This window comes from Pogona vitticeps, chromosome 2, assembly GCF_051106095.1.
Source record: "Pogona vitticeps strain Pit_001003342236 chromosome 2, PviZW2.1, whole genome shotgun sequence".
NCBI lineage: Eukaryota > Metazoa > Chordata > Lepidosauria > Squamata > Agamidae > Pogona > Pogona vitticeps.
Genome location: NC_135784.1, coordinates 235,824,172 through 235,831,588, shown reverse-complemented (window position 1 = coordinate 235,831,588; position 7,417 = coordinate 235,824,172). Strand labels below are relative to the sequence as shown.

The following is a 7,417-nucleotide window of genomic DNA, read 5'->3' as shown; positions in this document are numbered from 1 at the left end:
CACACCCTAGTGCACAGGTGCCCATGTGGGAGCTGAAAATAATGTATGACAACAGCTTCCTGTTCACAACACAGTTGGCTTCTAACAGGAACTGGACCAGACTTCTACATGGTGTATTTGTTCTTGATAGACTAACAAATCAACATGCTGCTAAGTTTGTTTCTGTTTCACAAAATCTCTTGCTTCTCAGTCACAATAACAATTAAGTCAATGTGATAAACCCACAGATGAGGAGCAGATGTGGGATGGTGAAGTGCTGATGGGCAACAAGTGCTGTCTTCGGGATCTGCAACAGCAGCTTCTTGGACAGGAAAGAACAGGAGGAGGAAAGGCTGGAGTGAGACTTCCCCCCACCCCCGGTTACAGTGGTGTAGCCATTAGATTCTTAACAGTCTGTGTAAGTGTGAGACCCCAAATAAAGACCTGGCTTCCTGACTTACGGCCCAGTCCTGTGACTGGTGTTGTACTTACTCAAAAGTAACTACCATTGATTTCAGTGTCTGTCACTCCCAAGGAAGCAGGCATAACCCCCTAGCTTCAGGTCTGGCATACCTCATGGTGCAATGGTTAAACTGCAGTACTGCAGCCAAAACTGTGCTCACGACCTGGGATTTAATCCCAGGTAGTGGCTTGAAGTTTACTCAGCCTTCCATCCTTCTGAGGTCAGTAAATTGAGTACCCAGCCTGCAGGGCAGGGGAGGTGATGTGTAGCCTGCATAATTAGATTGTAAACCACCCAGAGAGTAGCCCCCACTATGGGGCAGTATAGAAGGAGCAGGGTTTTTTTTGGGGGGGGGTGGACAAGAGGCTATTTTTAGGACAGAATATAGTGAAATAAAATGGTTTCCCATTGGCAGGGGACATTTTATCTCCATATCTTTTCAATTTATGGTACATACCATATGGGAACACTAGATTACACTGAGTTAAGGAGGAGTGAAAACTGGCAAAAGAAACATCAATTATTTAAGATGTAGATGAGACCATGTTACCAGCAGAGTAGCAACGTCTTGAAAGAACAGTTGATTGTTAAAGACAAAAGTGCAAAAGATTGTATTTGAACATCAAAAAGACAAAGACAAGCATTTAGAAGTTACACAAATTAATACTGATGAAACCAAAGCTGGGTAAAGTCTTCAATAACTTGCCTTCGCGAATACATCTTCAATATCTTCATTTCAATCACCAATCCAAATGGAGACTGCAATCAAGAAATCAGAAGAAATTTGGAAGGACATAGAAATATGGAGGACGTAGATCAGATCTTTATGTGTAAGGATGTATCACTGGTAACCCTGGTGAAGGTTATACCCACTATATGGCAGGGCTGCTTTATTCAAAGAGAGTGAGTGGGTATTTGCCCAGGGCTCACTGTCCATAAGGGCCCACATGGACAGGGAGTTCCCCCCCATGGGGCTGCACAGCCTGTTGCTTGCTGGGGCTTTGAAGTTTTATGTGTGCGGAGGTCACATGACAGGCCCTTGATGCGTGACCTTGCACCATTTGAGCACTGGCAGCTTGCACTTTTTCTCCTGCCACCTGTATCATTGATGACCCCCACTCAGTGGAGCTGACAGTGGCAGGCACAGCATTGAGAAGCTGTTTTAGAGGCAAAGCTAGGTGCTGCTTTAAGGGCTAAGATGGCAGACAGGCTGTTAGGGGCTTAAAATTGTTCGGAGATGCTGTTTTAGGGCTAAGATGGCAAAGGCAAGCTGTTTGGAAGTACTGTACAGCAGTCACCAGCACCTGAAGGTTTATGCATATCTTGCTCATTTGCATGATTCACAAAGTTTATGCACTTACTGTTTATTGCCATGATACGCCAAGTCTTATGTATTTACTGCTCACTGGCACAATATATTAAGTTTATGCATTAAAACTGTGTGTTTATAAAATTCTCCTATTAGAGAATATCTCACCTGCCAGTATTGATTAATTCTTCGAGCCAGAACTGTTTTTTCTTTCTTTCTTTTTTTTAAATTATATTAGTTTTTCAATCTATCTACATTCAATTCGTGCTTGTTAAAGATCGTGGTACATGTGTTGCTTATAATTATTTGGTGGGGTTTTTTTGTGTCTTAGTGTCTTCCTAGCTGTCTTTTCAAAATCTACACATTTTTTAAACATTTAAACTGTTCATGTGTATATTTTAGTATACAACATTGGCTACTATCTTAGTATTGCCCTCATAGTATACAATATTCTCAAAATCCTCTAATAACATACCTAATAAAAGTAATTCCGGTTCCAAATCTATATAATCTTGAGGTGATTTAACCGCCAAACTTTGTATTTAATAACAATAATAACTGAGTAGGTTCCTAACACATAATAGATGTTATCTAAAGTATTTTATACAGATTTTCTTTATATAATTGTTTAGCCATTTCTATCTCCATATTTTCTATCATGTCTATATCAATATCATATCTAATGTATATTCATTAAGTACTATTTGTTTTGCCGCTTGTACCTAGGAGGCTGGGCTGAGGGCGAAGGCCAGGTCTGTTTGCGTGGATGCCTTGCTGAGTTTTTTTTTTCCCCCTCGGCTTTCCTTTTGTCTCCTGAGCACATGGCCTGGGGGTGGGGCCTAGGGGTGGGACTTCCTGCTTTAAAAGAGTGTGTTCCAGGACCCTGGACCCTTTTACCTAGGAGGCTGGGCTGAGGGCGAAGGCCAGGTCTGTTTGCGTGGATGCCTTGCTGAGTTTCTTTTTTCCTCGGCTTTCCTTTTGTCTCCTGAGCACATGGCCTGGGGGTGGGGCCTAGGGGTGGGACTTCCTGCTTTAAAAGAGTGTGTTCCAGGACCCTGGACCCTTTTACCTAGGAGGCTGGGCTGAGGGCGAAGGCCAGGTCTGTTTGCGTGGATGCCTTGCTGAGTTTCTTTTTTCCTCGGCTTTCCTTTTGTCTCCTGAGCACATGGCCTGGGGGTGGGGCCTAGGGGTGGGACTTCCTGCTTTAAAAGAGTGTGTTCCAGGACCCTGGAACGGCGCGCGAAATTCTCAAATTTTATATCTGGCCTTAATATGGTAAATAGGAAAGCCAATGAGATTTGCATAAGCTGGGTAGTCAGGAAAGTTTTAAGTATCAGATCATACTTTTGCACTATTAAATAGCAGGCCGGGTAGGTGGGGCTCGTCAGCCATGGAAGGCAGCCCATCCAGGAGAAGGAAAACTTCAATTTCAAACCTCCACTGCCTTGTGGCTATATCCACTCATGGAAAAGGCTTCAGGAGTTAACCTCGAGGCAAAATCCGGAGCTGGAGTCCCGAAGGCAGCATGTGTCGTTCTGCCAACTCCTGCGACATTGCTGCAACCAGTTGTATTGGCTCTTGCCTTTCCATTTTATTTATTTTATTTATTTTTGGACTTATATACCGCCCCATAGCGCTACAAGCACTCTCCGGGCGGTTTACAATTTCATTATACAGGCTACACATTGCCCCCCCCAGCAAGCTGGGTACTCATTTTACCGACCTCGGAAGGATGGAAGGCTGAGTCAACCTTGAGCCGGCTACCTGGGATTTGAACCCCAGGTTGTGAGCACAGTTTTAGCTGCAGTACAGCGTTTTAACCACTGCGCCACGAGGCTCTTATGAGGCTCTCATTTCAGCAATGTGGAGAGGGGGGATCTGCTGCTTGGGTAACAGCCTATCCTCCATATTACCTTACCCGGGCTTCATGCTCTGAAGAGGACACTCCTCGATTCAGAGCATGTTACCATAGTCTCTCAAGACTGAAGGATGCCTATGATGATGGATTTGTTTTGCCCCATCCTTAATTTTAAGGCTTCAATTTACCTCAAAAACCACCATGTTATGCCTTTGCCCTGATTAATGATCCCTTATTTCGGTTTAATTCCCTTTTTTAATATATAAGATATGCCTTTACATAAACCTTACATATGCCTTACATATGCCTTACATAAACCGCAGAAGCCTGTGCTGCAGGGTCAGAAGACCAAGCAGTCGTAAGATCGAATCCACGCGACGGAGTGAGCGCCCGTTGCTTGTCCCAGCTCCCGCCAACCTAGCGGTTCGAAAGCATGCAAATGCAAGTAGATAAATAGGGACCACCTCGGTGGGAAGGTAACAGCGTTCTGTGTCTAAGTCGCAATGGCCATGTGACCACGGAAGATTGTCTTCGGACAAACGCTGGCTCTATGGCTTGGAAACGGGGATGAGCACCACCCCCTAGAGTCGAACACGACTGGACAAAAAATTGTCAAGGGGAACCTTTACCTTTTTACCTTTACAATTCCAGAAGTTAGGTATACACATGCTTTCAACATTGAGGGCCACCTTAATAGCCTTCCCTCTTTCATCTTTCTAAGTCCTCTTTAGTAAATTGATCACCTTCAGGGTTAATTTTGAATCCAGTCTCTGACGTAAGTTGACAGCTCTGTTCATTCAATGTTTGTATTAGACTTTCCAAAGTTAACTGTCTATATTTTAGTCAGCTCTCAGGAAAAAAAAGGAAAGTCAAAACAGTGTTCCAAGTTTGAGTATTCAAGGTCATGTTCTGGGCTTTTTGCCAACACTGTAAGATAGCTATAACAAACAGTTTTACTGCAAGCATTGTTTGGCTAAAATACTTTTAAGAGGAAAAATTCTTAAATTTAATGCCAAAAATATCAAACTTCCTTCCTTGAAGTATAATTGTTTAATTAATGTCCATTTTCTTTGTGTCTTTTTTCCCCTTCACCAGATCCACCACTGCTCTATTTAGTGTTGGAGCTAAGCTAAGCTAATTGTTAAAGTGATTACTGTCCAGGGCTAATCATAGATTTTTTATCTCACCCAGTGGTAACGAGGATGTTAAATTGGCTGATTTATCACTTCTTCATTTGCCGGCTGCTGACTTGCAAGCAAGCTAATTCAGCTGCTTGTTTCTGCCGCTGGTTGATTGGGGGGTTTCCTGGATCAAACATGGATAATCCCCACCCCACCCCACCCCACCCCACCCCACCCCATGATCAACAGGCTTCTCCCTCATTTCACTTCTTCAGGGTAGTTTTAACCCCCTAGGGCAGCGATTGCAAATCTATGGCATGCATGCCACAGCTGGCACACAAAGCCATTTCTGTGGGCACACGAGCCATAAGTCACCATCAAGAAATATTTACCCATCCTCCGATCCTGGATTTTGGCACTCCCCTCGGCTGGTGCAGTGGTCCAGCGGAGGGGTGCAATGGCGACCATTACCGGTCTAGCCCAAGGGGGAAATTGGAGGATCAGTAAGTATTTATTTGTTAATACTGCCCATAGAAAAAAAGCCACAAGCATTTAACCCTTGCAGTGCAGTTGTTTTTTCTAAACTAAAATCTCAGTACAGTGGTGCCTCGCTTAACGTTTGCTTCGTTTAACGTTTTTTTCGCTTAACGTTTATTTTTTCAGAGGCAGATTGTGCTTCGTATAACGTTTTTCCCTATGGGCGATTTTCACATAGCGTTTTTGGGACCATGCTTCGCTTAACGTTTTTGGTTTAAGGTCCCCTGCTTCGCTTAACGTTTTTTTTGTTTTCAATTTAAAAAGTGTCTTAGAAGGGTCCAAAACGGTTCTAAATGCTTGGATTCGTTAGAGGACCCCTTAAGTCATGTGCAAACCTGATTTGGCTTTGATCTGACGTTTCGTTAATTTTTTGTGAATTTTTGTTTTTTGGCCCATAGGAACCAATGGACCTGTCAAAATCTGACAGCTCCATGCTTTCCTATGGGGGAGAAAACAATTTACAAAAAATTAACGAAAGTTCAGATCAAAGCCAAATCAGGTTTGCACACAACTTAGGGGGTCCTCTAACGAACCCAAGAATTTAGAACAGTTGCTGAGTCTTCATTAATTTTTTGTGAATTTTTTCTTCCCCCATAGGAAATAATGGAGCTGTCAGATTTTGACAGCTGTCAAAAGTTGGGGGAAAAAAATTCACCATTAATTAACGAAAAGTCAGATCAAAGCCAAATTAACTTTTGCATCCGTTTTAGAGGGTGCAGAAGCTAATCCAAGCATTTAAAACCATTTTTGACCCTTTTATGACAGACTTAATTTTGCAAAAATTGACTTCGCAAAGCCATTGAAACCTATTGAGTCAGCTACAATACATTCCAATGGAGGATACATTGTATCGTTTAACGATGTTTCCTATGGGTTTTTTCACTTAAGGACGGCAATCCGTGCCTATTGGAACGGATTAACCGGTTTCCAATGCATCTCTATGGGAAATGGTGTTTCGCATAAAGTTTTTTTCGCATAAGGTTTTTTTTTTTGGAACCAATTAAAAACGTTATGCGAGGCACCACTGTATTTGGGTTTTAATTGCAGTGTTGGCACTTTGAAATAAATAAGCAGATTTTGAGTTACAGGCTCAAAAGGTTCAGCATCGCTGCCTTAGGGGGTCCCAAGCAAGTTGGAATACAGCTCAGGGGACGGAGCTGTCTCGTTGCAGCGTCAAGCTGCTATGAATGCTCAATAATAAAGGAAATCTGACCAGGGCAGATGCACAGGGACGGAATAATTCATCTGAAATATGAAGTTGTAGGAGGAGCTACGGACCATCAGAAAGACAAACGAGATGACTGCAAGATCAACTCAAGACTGAACTTTGGTGAGACTTTGTCATGATTACTGAGGCTTCTCTACTTCAGAAATATGCTGGGAAGACTCACCGGAAAAGACAAGAATGCCAAGAAAAACTGAATGGAGCAGGAACAGAGAAAGGCGAAACGGGAGAAGAATTTGCTCACTAAAGAAAGCCATGGCCACGAGTTTGCAAGACGTGAAAAAGGCTGTTAATGACAGATCATACATTCATAAGCGTCACCTTAAGTCGGTGACAACTTGACGGTGCATCATACACACGCTTCAAAAAAAAAAAAAAGGCATTTGAAGTCTGGATTTATCACAGGACGCGAGGCAGTGGTATAGATTTACCAGATGAGCGGGATATAAATCAAATAAATAAATAAATAAATAAATTCCTGCGATCCACAAAGCGACTATTGAAGACGGATCAAGGCGAACGAATAAGCATCAAGAAATATAAGACCCATAAAGCGCAGAAGGTTAGAATGCTGTACTTCAATAATCCAGTGAGAAAAAGCAGACATTGTTACCGCTGATCGTTCAGTTTAAAATGAATGGGAAAAAGAAAGGCAGAAAAGGGAGGATAACTTCCCGAGAGCCAGGATGCCATCCGATAAAACAAGTGTGTGTGTGTGTGTGGGGGGGGGGAAACTACGATGACGTAAAGCCGGCAGGACGAAAGGCACCGGAACCGCCGACACCCTCTTCTCACATCTCCTCGCGGGAACTGTCTGACGGAAGAGGGGAAACTGGAGCTCGCAATGCGCCTGCGTAGCCTCTCTCCTTCTCTCTCTCCCACCCCGCGAAGTGCGCTTGCGTTTTGACGATCCAGCCCCGAGTCC

At 43.3% G+C, this 7,417-nt stretch overlaps 1 long non-coding RNA gene across 1 annotated transcript; it reads right to left on the bottom strand.

Annotated features, from left to right (window-relative positions):
- Window positions 1-1,022: 1,022 nt before the first annotated feature.
- Window positions 1,023-6,746, bottom strand: LOC140704868 (uncharacterized). The gene is made up of 2 exons (XR_012084340.2): window positions 6,659-6,746; window positions 1,023-1,201 (listed from the first exon to the last, which is right to left on the bottom strand). It is a non-coding gene; the product is annotated as an uncharacterized LOC140704868 (long non-coding RNA).
- Window positions 6,747-7,417: the final 671 nt, after the last annotated feature.